The 18502-nt window shown below is 39.8% G+C and overlaps 1 protein-coding gene across 1 annotated transcript in view; it reads left to right on the forward strand.

Annotated features, from left to right (window-relative positions):
* Positions 1-9379: 9379 nt before the first annotated feature.
* Positions 9380-18502, forward strand: part of LOC108428820 (zinc finger protein 469) — a 248789-nt gene continuing 239666 nt past the window's right edge. The window contains exon 1 of the mRNA XM_017700129.2: positions 9380-9642. The gene's annotated coding sequence lies outside the window, so the exon portion shown is untranslated. The remainder of the gene's footprint in view (positions 9643-18502) is intronic.

The raw sequence follows: 18502 nt of genomic DNA on the forward strand, positions 1-18502 counted from the left end.
ACGAACGTTTTCGACATTTCAACGTCATTCCTTTAGTGCTCTGTGACGTTTTAAAGCCAGAATAATCTGCAACTGCGTTTTCTCTTCGTCATGCTTCAGCCTTCCAAAATCAAAATGTATTTGTAACCGTTTGCTTTTGCATTTTCACTGTCGACCAGACTCCTGTCCATCAAACACTGCGACCGGGATGCAGGTAGGCTTTTTAATGCGCGTTTCAAAAGGAAGTGACGTAAAAGTGTAAACTTTGGCGGTCCTGGCACAGAGCCAGCTGGCATCCCAACGTTTATTCACAGTTGAATCAACTTCTTAGGTCAGCGTCGAATCACTTGGATTTTGCTTCGATTTTGAAAAGTGAATCAACGTTGATATCGCGATGTTGTTTTAACGTCTTACCCTTTTAACACTGAAACTCCCTGATAGAGAAAAAAAACAAAAGTCTGGCCAGTAGACCCAACACTGCTCGCCAGTCCAATTGCTCGGCTCACATCCCGGTACACCATGACGTTATCACTCCCCTGCCCAGCCGGCAGTCATGGTTTAAGTGTAAGTGGTGTTGCCCAGAGACTAACTGTGCAAAATATATTTTTGCCAGCGTTTTTGGTCAGTTTCTTATAACTATTTAAGCACCCATAAACAATGTTAAACCATAGGCATTTTGAGAGCTTGTGGCAGTTCCTCCTATGAAAATCATTTCATGACCTCCAGCATGTGCCACAGCAATGCAGTCATGTATTGTCATATGCAAACAGGCATAACTAGTTTAAGTTAGTTTAAGGTGTATAAAACGTGGTCAGTGAGCATATACTATGTAGATCATGAATGAGAGAGAGAGAGAGGGGGGGGGGTCAGACAGAGAATGAACATCTGACCACTACCCAATAATGTTAAATATACTCAGCTCTTAACAGATGTGAAGGTCTCTGGTCAGTTTTTTGTCACCTGCAGCTTGGGATTCTTCCTAAAATGAAGACAAAAGTAAGCAAAATGCATAACATCCTCACCAGACAAAGGACAGTTGGACTATGAATGATCCTAGTAGAACAGCAGGCATTATGAGAAATAAAGCAACAAGACAAAAATGGAGGTGCATGAAATAGCTTACAAGAGGGAGGATGTTCCTGTGAACTGAAAATGCTCTTGTTGAACTAAGAGCTCTTACAAACTAAAGAAAAAGAGCAAAGCAGGTGAGCCATAGTTTTAAATACATAATATTGTGCTAAAAGTTATAGGTAAAATATGTACAGAACTATATACTAAGATTACAAAGAGCAACACTGTAACCATTACTATAAATAAAAGTACCTGGAACAAGCTGTAAGTCCATATCAATCAAGAACCAGAAGCAGCAGATGGGTGGCTATAGAAAGACAACACATTTAGTCAAAGTTTAAAATGCTAACTTTAATAACTGAAACAGAGGCATATTTGTTGTTTCTGTAAGCATGCAAGCCTTGCAAATCCAGTAAATGCATTGCTTCCAAACCTGAGAAATACCTGTTTATGTAGACAGGGCTTGATTCCCAGCCTCTGTTTGAAAGCCAGGAGCAGCAGGGTGGAGAAAGTACACAACCTCTGTACTTGAGTAAAAGGGGAAATGCTCTTGCTACTTCAGCAAAAGCGATTGATCAAATTTGTGCTTACTTCTAAACTACTTAAGCATCAGAAGTAAAAGAACTAAGCAATTAAATTAGTTCTGTAATTTGGCGAAATACTTTGCAATAAGGAAAGGAACAATTAACTCCAACTCAATAAACTCTAATGCCTGCAGCCACACAGGCCTCCTTAACAGAAAGTATTAAAAACAGAACTCCAATAATTCTCAGTACTTTTATTTAAGATCATATGATGAAATGCATTTGAAGTCTACCTGAAATCAAATCGGAAACTTACCTTTATTCGTTCATATTTACTTCGGTATTCACCATTGTCATAATAACTCATTACATGACATAATTCTTATTTGACCTTAATCTTCCATAAAAATTACTGTTCCAAAAATAAACAAATAAATAAATCACTAATATCTCTTTAGTGCATTACAAGTTCAGATTTACCTTTTGCTTTTGTACATTAACTCAAGTAAAAAGTATAAACAGAATAAAAAGAGTTTTTACATTTCACTCAAGTACAGGTGTTTTGTACTACTCAGCTACTCCTGTAGCTTAAAATGTGATGAGTTAATAGGGAGCACAAAAGTAAAAGAGGGACAACAGACAACGAAACTGTCAATCAACAGTCAAGTGTCATCATGAGACAGGGATAGAGACATGCTCATGTTGACATATGGTTAAAGGATAAAATATCCAAACCCAGACATGCTTACCTTGTTCGATTACACTTGCAGAAAAATTAGTGAAAACAAAGCAGTAACCCAGTTGAAAAAGACATACATGTTACTTCCTTACCTAAAATATGCTGTATGTAGATGAAGGACATGCAGGTGACTGCAAGAAGAGAGGAAGCAGTGGCAGTCATGACAGAGTGAAAGGATTTCAGAAACATTCTGGCTGAACCTCTAGTCAGTGATGCAGTGATTTCTTGTACTAACAGCAACTTATTTTATTCCGCTTACTATACATACATTAATATACTCAAAGTGGATGCTAAAACTCCAGTTTATATAACTATAGGGCAGGAAGTAACCAAGTTAGAGCTCAGTTAGAATAAATAATAAAGGAGAATTTCAAAATTCCTGAATAACTCCCTCCATGAGATGTAGACATGTGGCTGAGTCATTCAGAGTGATGTGAAATGCCTCATTGTAGGGAAATGCACCGACTCATATTTCTTTATCGTGGTGGTGACAGGAACCAGGGGTTACCATGTCCACCACACAAAAACAGCCTTTTCATTTACTACCCAAAGCCACCTGTGAACGTGTGTTTTCTGTGTTACGTGTGTTTTGTGTAATGTTGATGATGGTACATATACTCGTCCGCCACAAAGGGATTAAAATGACACAAAACTTCCATAAACAATGTTTCAGTCATCACACAGCAGATATCCAACGATTTTACATAATATTTTTGAGAGGGGGCTTTCAGAGGCATTCAGTTCTTCAGACATCCCCAATACCATCTCCACTTTGAACATTTCTGACTCATAGCTAGTTTCTCTAGAACAGGGCATTTCACACCCAAACACTCTGAATGACTGTCAACATCGCAGCCATTTAATTATACAGATTTGGTGGAGTTCCCCTTCTAAGTTTTAACTAACTCAAGCACCAGTCACTTAACGTCTCTCCTTCTAAATCAGGGGTATTCAATTAAAATTCAATATGGTCCAGTTAGAGAAAATTTCCTCAAGCAAATAACAATGTCTAATTTGCATCATATCAGTGCCATATAGTGTATATTGAGGTAGCCTAGTAGGTATGTAAACATCTTATGCAGTCAGCAACTGAAGGTCAAATCAAATAAAGTACAACTGAACAATATTTCAACAACATTTACTGTCAGTTTTTTCTTTTTAGAGCACGTCATGTGAAATAGCTTCCCTCTGGCTCACTTTCTTCTGTGACTGCTGTTTCTCACGTCATCCCTCCCCTGTGTGTGCGTCACTTACTGGTGTTTCAGTATGATATTTACTACACATGCAATTGGTCTGTGAGTTTCCCGGGCCACTAAAGCTGTACTGCAAAGACTAGAAAAGTTACACAGATTAAATCATTCTCAATAGTTTATCACTTATAGGTCCAGGTCTGCATAGGGGGCATCTGGGTCAGGACTCGGACTGCGGTCCGTCTGTTAGTGGGCATGAAATAAATATTGAAAGGAAAAAGTAACCAGATTACATCATTTTTTATGATTCTATTCTTCTTATTTTTTGTTTTATACTGTAGTATTATTGGCCTATTATCACTTTGACAAACATAAAGAGACAAACGGAAGTGTTTATTAATGTTGTTAATTGGTGTTTTAAGTGAAAAGCATACATTCTAGTTCTTCACTCTCTTCTTTTACAACATCAAAGTCTTTTCCAGAAGCTCTTCTTCTCTTTGCTCTTCACCTTTGTGTCCTTTAAGGCCTCCTTTCTCTTTTTCTCCTCTGCCTTCTTTTGCATTTTCAGCTCCTTGGCCTTCTTCTTTTGGATCTTCTTCCATTCTTGTCTTTCTACCTTGCTCATGGTCTCACTCGGGATCGGATTCACGTGTTTCTGCAACTCCTGCATCAGCCTGTGTTTCTGAATGACCACCAGATGAACTGCTGATAGGATCCTGTCCTCATTCTGCTTAATCACAGCTACCGGATCCCTCATCATCTCCAGTCCGTGCTCCAGCTCCTCCATTTTCTGCTGCATAATGGTCTCGTACTTGGCGTTCACCTCCAGATTTTTGGAGCAGAGCTCATCCAATATTGCCCAGATCTTCTCCACCTCTGCTTCCCACATCTTTCTCACCTCTTTCCTCTTTCATCAGGAGCTCACCCTGTAGCTGATGGTTTGCTTCTAAGAGCTTCTGGATGTGCTGCTTCATCTGGGCTTCTAGATCTTCTTTCTCCAGTGCCTCAGCAGCTTCTCTGTTATTCAACCTTACCGCTCTTTCTCTGGTTTGGTCCAAAAGCCAGTCCTTTGTCTTGAGCTCAGCACTGAGTTTCTCCACACACAACACCAGGCAGGCCTCCTTGACTGTCCACTGTCTTTGATCCACCTTTCTAATTCTTTCTGTCTGTCGATCCTCTAATCAGCAGATGGTTTAGGTGCTTTACATGATCCTGAAGCCTCTACCATGCTGCTTGGATTCTGTCTTCATCAAGACTGGAGATCTTGTAATCCAAGGACTCTATATTGGTTGTTCAGAAATTAAGAATTGATGTTCTGTAGGTGTATTTATAGATTTTTGTGGATGACATCACAAATGGCTATCTTAGTAATATCTTAGGTATCTTTGTCCTACCCAATGAGCCGTTCTCTTGTTTCCGGGTCAACATTTCCAGTTTGGGAAGTTCTATATAAAATCATTCCCGTTTTTGAGTTTTCATTCATTTCCATCTGATGATGAGCTCAGAAAGAAATGGTTAATCACAATAAAAAGGAGCAAGGAGCCAACATTCAAAGTAATTCGAAACAGTACATATGTGTGCAGTGCTCATTTCAACCTGTTGGACATCTACAGTACACCGAAGGGAAAAATGTGGCTGAAAAGGGGCCGCAGTACCATGTCGTTTCAGTTGGAGTCAAAAAGCAAGAGTGTATAACAGAGAGAGGGCCCGCCTCGAAGACTCTACTAATAAGGGTGGTGGAGCAGGATATGTCAGGGACAGAGGAGGAAGAACAAGCCTAGGAGGATGCACATATATCAAAGAACTTCTGTGACCCAGGTGGTAGCTAGTGGTTACTGGAAAGCTGTGTGTTTATATGTGGTACATAAAAACCTAATAGTTAAATAGCTTATAAAACAGTAACTCTAACTGCATACATTAAAAAGGGTTCGTGAACTGCGATGTTGTAACAATTAACTGGTTAAACTCCTTTGAACTTCTTTTAGGTTTTTGCACCACTAGTCTGTGTGGTTCCTCGCTTTTCTCGATAGGGAGGTCCGACCCCTTACACAGATCTCACCTTCTAGAACAATTGACACTGAGAAGATTATAATTTAACATAATAATACATGTTAGACACCGTTTATTACTTCTTAAACAGACACATACGTGAAGATCTCTACATCTGAGGAATACTGAAACTGACATTACTCATCCTGTCTGAAACACCGAGTTAACCTAGCTAACAACAACACTGGGATTAACCTTCATAATCAAAAATAAACTGCTCAAAAAGAATTAATATCCCTTATCGAGTTTTGCACGTTTGGTGCTCGATAACTCTTCCACAATTCTGACCACATCGTCCTGCCTGAAGCACGGAAGTTCAGCCAAAGCCATAACCGATCCAGTATCCGAATGTACGGACTTGATTCCATTTGCTTTGTGGTTGTACTGATGACTAGCGAAAGATAAAATCTGAGCTGAAGTTTCCTGCTGCGATGTTAGTTTAATCGCACACTAAATAGTAACGCATTTACCACTGGAAGTGCCCTCATTAGTGTATTAGGTGAAGTACAGAAGTGCGTGGTGTGGGACGCAGCCAGTGAGCCGTGACCAGCAGCTCCAACGGATAATTATAACGATCTGCTCCATCATCTGCAAGTCAAGGTTTGTTTGAAGGTTTATTGATGTAAACTGATGCATTTATTGCGCTGATGTTGGCTTTCGTGTTCGCCAACTTTCGAAATTCGTTCTACATTTAAGGCACCTCAGTGTAAATGCAGCACCTTTTAAGGTGGAACGGCAAATTCAAATGAGAAGCGGAGGGGTAAGAAACTAACTTGAGCTTTGGTAGCCACTTTTTTATAAAATATCACACACTTGAAAGTTCTGAACTCAGACGAAATGCAGGTTATACGGATCCAGTCCACCAGCGTATCTTATCTTCACCAAACGCGTTTTGAAGCCTTCCGAAATTTCCAGAAACACATCTGAACACGGTTCCTGAACAGCGCAGGCGCACTGGGACCGTCTCAATACAGGTGGACTCGGGGCCTCAATACGGGTAGTGATTGTCCGTTAACACAGTTGTCATGCTGTTACATTAATCAAAGTGTGACATGTTGATTCAAAGTACAAATTTCAAGATGATTTATTAGTATCTTGAAAAAAAATTCAACGTTTTTTCATGGTATTATTTCAACCACATTTCAATGTTAAAGGTCGTTCGTGTGGCGGCTGGGTTACTTCATCAGTACACTCGGTGGTCCATGCGAGCAGCATTAGAGTCAGAGAATTCATCAACAGCACAAGGATTTTTCATGCCGTAATAAATAAAGTAACTTTTAAATAAATAAAGTAATAAAGAGTTCAGTCGCTGTGATGTCACAGCGGTGCCTATACCATTTATTTAACAGCAGCTCTGATCGTGGCACAGCCAATCAGATTTTTAGACGGTAACTATCCGTTTTATAAGAGGTTAGTGGATAGCAGCAGCCAGCCCCCTCTGTTGGCCAAAACAAGCACAGCACAAGTAACTAGTCTGCCCAGCTGCAGGTCACTCAAGACTTTCCAGTGTGTGTTTATTTCACTATTAAATACTAGGGCATTTCTGAAGACAGCCCGCCAGACAGGGACGTCTGGTCAACTTAACTTTATCCCCTTTATTGTGATTAAACATGACCGTCTGTTAACTGTCTCACGGCAGCAGTAAATCGAAGCTGGCAGTAATCAGTGGTATTTTCTGCTAGATACTGCATTCACGCCAATGCTACGTTATTTCCCTCCACCACGGCAGATTCAACGATTTCCTGAGCCAACACGCCTGGTCAGCTCATGAAGGGCTCAGTAATCAGTAAATGACCTGATCAGATGTTTTAAGGCAAGGGACACTTGAAACCGCGTAACGTTAGCTACAAGTCAGTAGAAGCAGGGCTAATTAACTACTGCAAAATCTGCCTAGTTAGCAGACACTACTAGGCTAATTAGCATGTAGAAACCTGGTAGGTGGTAAAACTTCATTCAACAGTTGTTTACCAAATATAAACTTCCAAAATATACACGACCCGAACGTTGTGTTACATTACTAAATATGACCGAACATACATCATGTCAGCGCTATCCTGTCTGGCAGTACTACTTTCAGTACTTCATGCTCCATGTTTGTGGCAGATGGTGGCTCACAGAGTGGCCCTGGCTGCATCTTCATAAGGCCTGTCACTCTAAATCAGTTGACCAGCAGAAAGTGCAGGTGAGCATTTTCTAAACCCACCTACTGTTGAAAAATTGCCAGTCTTGCTTGCATAATTTTGTATTTTGGTGATTTGGCAACGCTAATTTATCCTGGTCCTTGTGAATTTAGCCAGTTAGGCCACCCCAGAGCCATGTAGACAGAGAGTAGCATCAATTCTATTCAGTCCAGTGGTCCATTTTTTTTCCCAGCGATGGCGGATTGTGAAGCCTGTCAATAGTTCCTGGAAGTTAGCAGCAAATACTAGCAGCGCAGCTGAGCTGCAGCAGAATAGACCGGTTGTGATGCACTTTTTCATTTTTTCGATTTTTCATGGGGCGGGTGGGAGGTAAATATTAGTTAAACATAACATTGGGGCAGGAGCTTGTAGAGAGATGGTGGTGGAGGTAAAATTAGGATAATGTTATCCATTTTGGAGTACGAGCTTATGTAAGTTAGACAATGAAAACAAAGCTGTTCGTGATGCGTCACTATTGGTATGGATTTATAGCGCATATTGGAGACTTTAAGGAGTAAACAAATAGAAGACTTACTGATTGAATGTTTGCAGGCTATGGGGGGGGGGCGTTCCACTCTGTCTAAATACTTCTTACAGTAAGACAGCACCCCCACCTTGCACCCTGAGTCTCAACTCCCTGGGTTTTGCAATTCTTTACCTGTTCCTTATTTTTAATAAACAAAACATTAAGCTTCACAGTGGCGTGACATTTGTATGTGAAACGTATGTAGTGTCACGTTGTTGTTGTAATCTTTTGTGATGGAAAATAATTTAGTAATTTGCTCCTGCTGCCTTGAACATTTTGTCTTCTCTGTGTCGGTGGAGAAACCAAACATTTTTACTCCTTTCTCCGAGCGATTGAAGCATCTCCATGCATCACAGAAAACCATGCTGGGGACTATATACAAGGACAACATGGAGAAAAGGCCACAGACAAACTGCCTGTTCATGTTTGACTTACTTATATTTTTATTTTATGAGCCAATTGCAGTAAATATGTGCATAGTAAACAGGCAAGATATAGAAAATGTTTATATGTGTACAAACAAGTATAAATAAACGTGTTTATGATGTCCTGTCTTTTAATGCATGCTTTTAACAGCAGATTTTTCATATGCAAGCCAAACAAATTTCTTTGGCTTCTTTTCCTTCTGAGAAGACGGAGTTTACAGTAGTCAAGTCATTAAGATGGTCTAGGCCTTGGGACTACTGAAACAACCATTAATAAAGATGTGGTAATGTTAAAAATGAATCTGATCTCAATTTTGAAACATACATTCATTCAATTCCCTCTAAGTATATCAATAAACAATAGGATATGGGCGATCTTAACTACCATGCATGTTTAAGAACACTATCTATAATACTGAAAAGTCAAAGCAATGAAACGTCGACAGCACACTTTGAAACCATGTTCACATTAACCCAACACGTCAACAAGGCAAGTAACGACAGCTGTTTAATCCTCAAATAATACCGAATTTGACATATTTAAACGCATTTACATTTTAATATTGAAAACCTTCTTCATTCTGTCTTCTTTAAGTACAGAACAAAATCTAGCAGGCATTGTAGCTGTCTGTGTGAACGTGTGTGTCGTGGTGAGTGAGGTTCTCCCTGGTACCTCAACCCAGTTACTCTTCTTTCCTTTTGCTCTCCCTCGCCGCTACACACGTCGCTGTATCTGCTCGAGTCATGCTTTTACCTGAGGGTGGTTTAAGGCTCTGTGAGGTGATGTGAGCTGAGTTAATCCCTCTCCGTCGTTGGGGATGTTAACTTTTCCGCCGGTGGGAGGGGGGGCTTGTGGAGAAGGAGCTCGCGCAGCGGCCATGGAGGAGCTTTTCCGCTGCGCTCGTCAACAACGGCTGCACGGTTTCACTCAGCCTGCCTTTCTAAAGCGGAGAACAAGGGTGAGTGCACCTCTGCCGCTACACTGCTGTTTGCGTAGTCCAGAGAAATACGGGGGGCAAACCGGGCAACTTCACATGAGAACCCCGCGCGCGTCCTTACGGTGAACTCGAGAGGCGATGACGTGAGAATTGAACAACTTTGACAGGTTCAGTCGACCGGTGTTCATTTAGCATCATCAAACGGCCGAGTGAAGGCTACGCTACTTTTAATAACGCTCTTCCAGCCCGCTGTGGCACGAGGCTAACAGATTACTCTTAAAGTCGACGACAGAACAGCAGCTTTAGCTGGTTTGATGAGGTGAAACACCGCATTGGCTTATTTTGTCAGAGGAACCTTTTCATGTGAGGATGTTGGATGGGGTCATATGAACTGAATTAACCCTAATTCTTTAACCCCCTTTTCTCACTAGCATCTAAATACTTAGAAAAAATGATAAAAAAAAACGTTAAAGGACTGCAGTGACTGCATATCTAAACTAGTGGACCTCTCCTCTTCCTCGCACAGACGGTATCAGCCATTTTCCTTTAGCAGCAGTAAGTAAACCTTTGCAAGACGTTTTAATAATAAGTTGTAAGTGGCTTTGATATCTGTAGTTAGAGAGGTGGATGTGGGGGAAGTGTGAGGGAGGAGGAAGATGATGCTCAGTCTGTTCTCTCAGAGTTTGAGACACACCAGCTGCACCTTGCATGCTGAGAAACAGCTTGGATGTGTGGGACTCAGCAAGTGTTCCTGTCAAGGTCACCACCCACCACCATATCCTATTTGTATCTGTGTTTGTCTAGCATATAAACAGCTGTTACCAGGCCTAACAATATTCTGCTTCTGATTGTTCAGATTTAGCCTCTCATTTTGACAAGAAGTTAGCATTGCTGTAAAATGGATATAGCTGGACATACACAGAAGAGTATCCTGTTTAGTGTGGAGTTGTGGTCATGGTAGCAGCACTTGTTGGATGCAGTAGTGAATTCCTGAAAGTTACAGAGTAAAAGATGTTGCAGGCACAGCCATATAAATAGATTTTGCATGTATGTGTAGTGGCTTATGATTGATCAATTTAAAATAATAATAACAATGATATCAGTAATAATAATAATAAATAATAATAATAATAACAACAATAGAGAGTTCTGCCTCCCCCTCTCTTATAGCCCATTGCTGGTTTAATATGCAAATGAAAGATGTATTGACACCATGGTTTCACTCACTCTCACCTCACTTATACTGTTGAATGAGTTTGGTGTCTTGTCTTCAAATAAACAATACTTTGGTTAAGAGCGATATTGGACTCCCAACTTATACAGTATAATTGTTTATCTCTGATCAAATCCAAATAGTTACAACGTGTCTGCAGTTTTCAGATAGTTGTCCAATGACTTATAAATATTGTGCGGGTGCAGATAATGGTCTGTAAGCTTTCAGAATAACCCAAATTAGACAAAGATAGCAGCCGTGTCCAAGCAAGGAAGGAGAGAGTCCAAGCCAATTTGCTTTAGTTGCTTTTTACAAATGAGGCAAATAATCATCATTTGTGAGCGAGGTCTGGGCTATGTGGTCTGAGTGGGTGTGCACATAGTAATATTAAGGAATGTGTTAACCAAACTGGCATTACAAAGTCAAATAAAGGCTAACAGTTACAGCTTTGGCAGAAATATGTGCATCATTTCAGCATGGCCATTATTCATAATGTTTCATTTTGATTGGAAATGCATCAAATCAAACAATTATATTTACAGAAAACAGAGTTTGGACCCGCTTTTCAAACAGTTCACTCCTGCTTTGGCCTGGCTCTGGTTATTTTTGAGTGAAAATGGCTCTGGTTATTTTATGACTGCTCAATAGAACATATATGAGCTCATCTTTGAGTGCTTGCCTTTGCAATTAGGTAATAGCTTAATTAATGCAGTTTCTATTGAATGTGCTCTAACTGTACAAGCATTGATGGGTTTTAGCAATTTTAGCACAGTATTAGCACAAAATAATCACAATCAAAATAAAACGCATGGATAGTGGCCCTTGGTTTGTTTTCCACTTCTGTTGGGGAACTTCCCAAATGTGCTTGTGGACATGAGAAAAGTTAGCATTCTTTAACACAAGAGGCTGCCACCACATAGTCTGAGTTCAAATGGTGAAATGTGATTATTGTCACAGTTTATTGACTTAAATTATATCAGTCATGACAAAACCTAATAAATAGATGTTTATGAAACATACGTCCATGATGGATTATTTGTGACATCTGACAAATCTGGACTCAGATGTAACAATGATGCAAATTACACTTGAACTGGATTTCAGTCTGATTTTAGTAAGGCAGTAGAGTGAACGCTTGTATTAAATGTGACAAATGCTGAATAGTCTTTTGTTTTCTGAGTGGGACTAGACCCTGGGTGCCTGTTTGGAATAACATGTTCTTATTCCATGGGAGAAAGAGCTCTTGTTTGTTAATGCATTTTTTCTCTCCCAACACAATGTTTGACTTACTTGAGAAAAGCTGCCTTTGATTTTCCTCCTCATATCTTTGTTATGGTTACAAATATGATCATGCCAGATGGAGCACTCATGTTGTGCTTCAGTTGCAGCCAAAAATGTTTGATAATTTTTGACTCTTTCGACGGCAAAGCACACAAGTGCCAAGAGCAAGCGTTTAGAAAATACTTCTTATCAAAGCTGTCATGTGGTCTTAATTGTTTCTGTATTTATAACTTGCAACAATAATTTTATTATTACATAAAAGTCTTTTAGGTCAAATGATTGGGATTTTTGTGTACACGGGTGTGACTGAGACTCATATGGGAAGTAGAAAGCCAGCAGCAGCGCTCACACGCTGTCTCAGCACGCCATGTTCCAGACAGACGCACTAGGTCATGCCCTGTGAGTAAGTGTAAAGTCCCAGGCTAAATTACTGACGGCTCCTTTCCCCCATAGCCCTCCTCCCTCTAGTCTAGTTTCTCTCTGCCTGCCTTTGATAGATCTCAATATGTAAGGGGTAATTAGCAGTTTAGGACTGTGGTGTGTGTTAAATTGTACAGTACTTGGCAGGAATGTGGTGATAGGTGGCGTTCTTACACAGACTATGACTGATAATGTTAGGGTGACAGTCTTGAATCAAGAATTATTTAAAAAAAGAAAAAAAGGACATGAAAAGGAAAAAAGAAGTAAGCAAGACTAATTAAGGGGAGCTTACTTCAAGGCAAACAATGAGCTGAGATGTTGGCTGCTATTTTTCTTCATGCTTGTCCCTAGTAATGAGATGGCAAAGGTCATGATGAACTCAATCAGCGTTCAGGTCTGACATTATTGATTATTGCTGGTGAAAGAGCAGATTAAATGTTGGATGAGTGCTTGGTATTTATGGCTACACTGGGCCAAAGGATGTCCCATTTTGGTTTCCTGACCCCATCCCCTTCAGTCTGGCCCTGAGTTGCTGACATGAGCCTTTGCCAAATCTGCCTCATGTCTCCCATCATGTGTGAGGGCTTCTTCTCTCTCAGTGAACCATGTTCTAATCTCTACAATACCTTTTTGCATTTCAGAAGACTGTAAATTTCACTAAAAGGCCTCACTGAAAACAGATATACGTGTCTCTTTGTTGCTTAAGCGGACTTAAGTGGTTTTCACCAAAGTTTTTTTGTTTTATTGAAGATTTTACCAGACTCTAAAATAGAGCTTTAGTCTTGTGACCCCCAAGAATAGTTTTCTAACTGTGACTTGTAGAATTGTGTACTCACCAAACACTTTATTAAGAACACCTGTACATCTACTTATTCATGCAGTTTTCTAATTAGCCAAACAGTGCGAATAACTCTGTCAGTGTGGTAGCAGTACAGTCTTTTGATCACCTGGGGTTTCACCTGGGATTTCCATGCACAACAGTCTCAAGGGTACTCAGAATAGTGCAATAAAGAAGAAACATCCACTGAGTAAGAGTTCTGCAGATAGAAACACTTGTTGATGAGAGAGCTCAGCAGAGAACACTAAAAACATAAATTCATGCACTCAACCTGCCTTGTGTCAGCAGTCCAGGCTGGTGGAGGTGCTGTAATGGTGTGGGGAATGTTTTATTGGCACACTTTGGGCCTATTAATACCAATCAATCATTGCTTGAGTGCCACAATCTATTTTATTATTGCTGTTGACCATGTACATCCCTTTATGGCCACAATTTACCCATCTTATAATGGCTCCTTCCAGTATGATGAAGCGCCATACCACAAAGCAAAGTCATCTCCATCTGGCTTAATGAATGTGACAGTGAGTTCAGTGTTCTTTAGTTGCCATTCCTGTCACTGGATCTGAATCCAGTAGAACACCTTTGGGATGTAGTAGAACGGGAGATTTGCAACCTGGAAAGTTTGCAAGAATTGCATGATGCAATCATGTCAGCCTGGACCAGAATCTCAAATGAATGTTTCCAGCATCTTGTGGAATCCATGAGGTTGTTTTGAGAGCAAAGGGAGGCCCTACCCCGTATTAGTATAGTGTACTTAATAAAATGCTTATTGAGCGTGTCATAAAATATTTCAAAGTAGTTCCCTTAAGAGAGAGCATTTTCAAAGTAAATATGTATCTCCACTTGTTGTGGAATGAGAGGAAATACAGTTTAGTCCTTCGAATGAAGCCCATAAACCTCTACTGCAGTCCATGTCAGTCGAGGGCTGGCGAATGAGCCCATTTGTGTCCAGGAGACACAGTCTAAAGCATAAGATGCAGTTCACTTAATCTCTGTACAAGCTCTATAGCCTATCAGGGACTGTCATTGTCTTCATCTCCACCTAATGCACTCCAGAGTGTGTGGCAAAGTGTGAGGGAGGAAAATGAGAAGCAGAAGGCCCATTAAATCTCACGCACAAAAATAAATCACATAAAATACTTTAAATACACTGTGTGGTTGTTTAGAGTTGAGGCAGCCTCTTGGCTAATTCAGCTGTTGTCCCAGTCTCGTCCATTCAGCATGCTTTGATTTTGAGGGAAACAGCAGATCAGGCCTAAACCAGAGTTCTGATGTGATTAGAAAGAAGACCGTGAGTTTGCCTTGTTGGGGGTTCTGATAATATTCCACCTAGCATTCAGTGCTGAACAAAAAGCTTTTGTTCTGTTCAAGCTGGTAGACTCAGTTCAGAGACGTCACATCTAGTAGTTCCAAGTGTTGATCTATTTTGAATAATTGTTTATTTTTCTTTGAGGTAGATAGACAAGAGGGAGAATTTCTTGAGATTAGTAAAAGCTATAGATAACATGCTGTGCTATATTTATGCTGGTTAAGTGTGCATGTCAAATCCAGGTCAAGAGTGCTGTGATTAGCGAGTGCATGAAAGGGATTTCTAATTAGGTTGAAGTGTGATTGTCTATTACTGTTGGAGGAAGTACTATATGGAGATTGGTCTTCCCACATGCAAGTGTTTGTGTGTTAGTGCATAAGAGAAAAAGGTGATTGCTCTGAGGCACATCTGGTGCTGCTCTATTAGTGGTTGTATGAGTGAACCAAGAGAACATAGTTGAACTCTTACACACACAGAATCCCAAAGCTGCAGTTATTCTACTTGCAGTCATATCAGTATTTATTAGCTCTGTTGTGCTTGTACTAATTGAAACACGTTTTTCAGATCTGTTTCCTCACAAGTGTTGTATATGTCACTTCAGTCCCAGTGAGACTTGAAGGTTCTCAGCACTAGTTAATAGATGAGCTAATACATTCAAGCTTCACACAGTTGCAGTATGAAGATAAGTGATTCATACAGATACATTTTCATTATGAATTGAAGTCTTTCAAACACAATGGCTTCTGCTGCTAAAATAACTGTTTCTTGCTTGGATATGGTGAGCCAGTGTGAAGATCAAGATCGTTTTATTACCATTTAGGCCATAAATGCTTTGAATTGATTATAGTTTCTTAGTCAGAACTGTAGTGCAGATTATACATGTAAATATTGTATATGTTCTTCTATGGCATCACTCCAAGGAACCTGTATTTTTAGGTGTAGGTTCTTACTTCTGGCTCTACTGATCACAGACAGACTTAACAATTCAGCAGATTTCTGAATGTGCACTATGGCCTAGGAAAAATCCCATAGGTGTTGATCATTTAAACAAATTACAACAAAGTGTCCTTTCTTGAGCAGCCTCTGCTATGGAGAAACTGAAAGATTTATATAGAGCATTTGTATAGCGTTTATATACAGATCATTTCTTATGGGAGACTAGTTTGTCATGAGAGAGTGTACACAAGCATTGCTTGTGATGTGCCTAATATTTATTCATGTGGATGGTTTGGTCGGATGAAAAGAGAAAGTAAATCTGTCTTTCAGATGAGGTACAGCAGGTTGAGCTTCTGCTTTTACTTGTCAAAAGACATTCCAGCTTAAGAAAGCATCCAAGGCTGATGTGTACAGGCTTTGTGCACATGTGTCCAAGAACATGCAACCCTGTATTTCTCTCTATGTGGCCTAGATGTTTGATGTCTCTGCAGGCAGTATAATATAGCTGCTTGATATCTCGCCATTTTTCCTCATGAAGGGATGTTTTAACAAAAGCAAAATATTTACCCCAGAGCATTTCACTTTGCAGGGTGGCTGTTGCTCAGAGGGCAAATGGTTCACACAGTGTATTCTTCAGCTCTGTCAGAATCAGAGTAGCTTCAGACTGCTTGTGCTTTTTTGAAGGTTTAAAATTCATCTTCTTTGGTTTATATGTGTACTATGAGGGAGTCCTTCATATTTACAAATGTAAAGAGAATAATTCTAGATTATTATTTTGTGTAGAGCTAGCTCTTCAAACAATACAAGCTGTTTGGATCATTGAAAGAAATCCATTTGTCATCATATTGCTTCTTGTAATGACCAACTGGAAAAAATATGCAGGCATTATCCATGCTTCACTTTAGATATAGGTTAAAAATTCCTTTTCATTAGTCTGTTTACTTTCTGAAGACGAGATGGGGAGTGAGAGAAAACAACATTTCGACAGCTCTGGTGCAAATGGTGCAGCATTCTTTAGGTCCTTAAATGTTGGCTCAAATAATTATGGTGTTAAATACATAAGAGGATAAACAAAGGTTCTATAGCTCCAGTGTTCTTCTGGAATACCTTTGTCTGTTTGTTTACAATAGTGCAGGCCTCATGTTGATTACACCTCTTCAGCAATTGTCTTGGAGCTATCCATAAAAGATGGTAATAGTGATTGTAGTGAATATGAAAGTAGGTATTTCTAGAGGAATGGGTGAAAACCCATCAGAGTTGTGTTTACTGCTGCAGGGGACAATATGGAAAGCAGCTACAGTACGTTGCTCTGTACTTGGTACACACACCAACATTATGCAAATGAATGACAGCTTTAGTTAGAAGTGTGCTCATTGATACTCAGCAATGCACACACACAGATTGATGGAAGTGGTAGCTTTAGCCACAGATGATGGGAATATGTGCAGATGATGATGGCATTAGAAGTACACAGTGTCACAGAGCAGGACTGAGCTCAGTGGAGGTGAAAGATTTCTGTTGACTCTTAAGCTATTGGTGGAGGAGTATGTAAGTCAGTAGTATATCATAAGCACAAAAGACTAATATAGCTATAATAATAGAATGTGCAGACAAGGTCTTTATCTGGTTAATAAGTGAAAAAGTAGGCCTCCATCAGCATAAGCTTAGGATTGAACACTTAAGTCTTAGGAATAAGACTTTAATAATAAGCTTAGACACATGCTTAAACTCTCAGATTTGAACCTAAACCTTTAAATTACTTTTGTCAGCACTTTAACAATTAGTTTCCCATGCTAGAGTGAGTCAGTGCTAAACAACAGCCCTGAAAAAGTAGTCTGCAGTGAAATGAGAGTGCCGACATTTCATCATGCCAGAACCAAACCGCCAAATCCTCCCTCAGAACAGATGACCAAAATACAGACTGCTCTCCATTAAACTTAAGACTTGATATGGCACAGGATGCAGCCACAACACCCTTGAAGTGTCCACAGATTGTGCGTGCTTGCCGTATGATGCCAGAAACCAAAAGCATTCACAGGCACACTATGGCAATAACACTGTCATGACAGCAAACACAAAAAATCCATGCACAATAAACATTTGCCCTGGTTGTTTTTTTTATCTTGACTAGAAGTTACAGAAAAGGCAAAAAGGTAAATGCAATTTACAAGTGTGTTTGTTATTAAACCAGGTATGACAATAAAATTCTGGTAACCTATAAATATTTCTATAAATGTCTCTTCCTCTTGAACCAATTCTAGCCTTAAACAATGTTGATTGCTTGTTTACATGACACCATCACCTCATTGTCTCTGTGTATGTGTGTATTTGTGTGTGTCTGACACCTGTTTACTATCAAAGTGTGAAGTCTCCCAAATGCTGCACATGCATGCACACACAGTGCTTTTTCAGTGCCACCCCTTTATCCTCATGTGTATGAGCTCGTATACTCCACAATTAAATTTTTTCTAGTGTTTACATATTGCTTTTATAAGAACTTAACTACTGTACTGTAATTGCTTGCAATCTCTTCCATATGCTGCTGCAATGCCATTGTCAGCTTCTGTACATGGTTTTATTCTCAGCTTTGAACATATTTACAACTCACTGTATCGGCACAATGTTCCATAAAAAGTAATGCTCTACTATGCCATTGATTTCATTAGAATGCTGCCCGGCACTGAGAGATGAAAAGCACATTGACTTCAGCTTGTTTGCTGGTTATTTCCATGCATGTTTTTCTACAAACTCTGTAGAAGATCTCATAACTGCACATATGTCAGCTGTCACAAATTGCATTGCAAATACATGAAGTAAAAGGCCCATATCCATACTAAACAAACAAACATAGAACGTAGGTTTGTTTAAGAAAGCTTTGTTAAAA

The sequence above is a fragment of the Pygocentrus nattereri genome, chromosome 11 (genome assembly GCF_015220715.1).
Source record: "Pygocentrus nattereri isolate fPygNat1 chromosome 11, fPygNat1.pri, whole genome shotgun sequence".
Classification (NCBI taxonomy): Eukaryota; Metazoa; Chordata; class Actinopteri; order Characiformes; family Serrasalmidae; genus Pygocentrus; species Pygocentrus nattereri.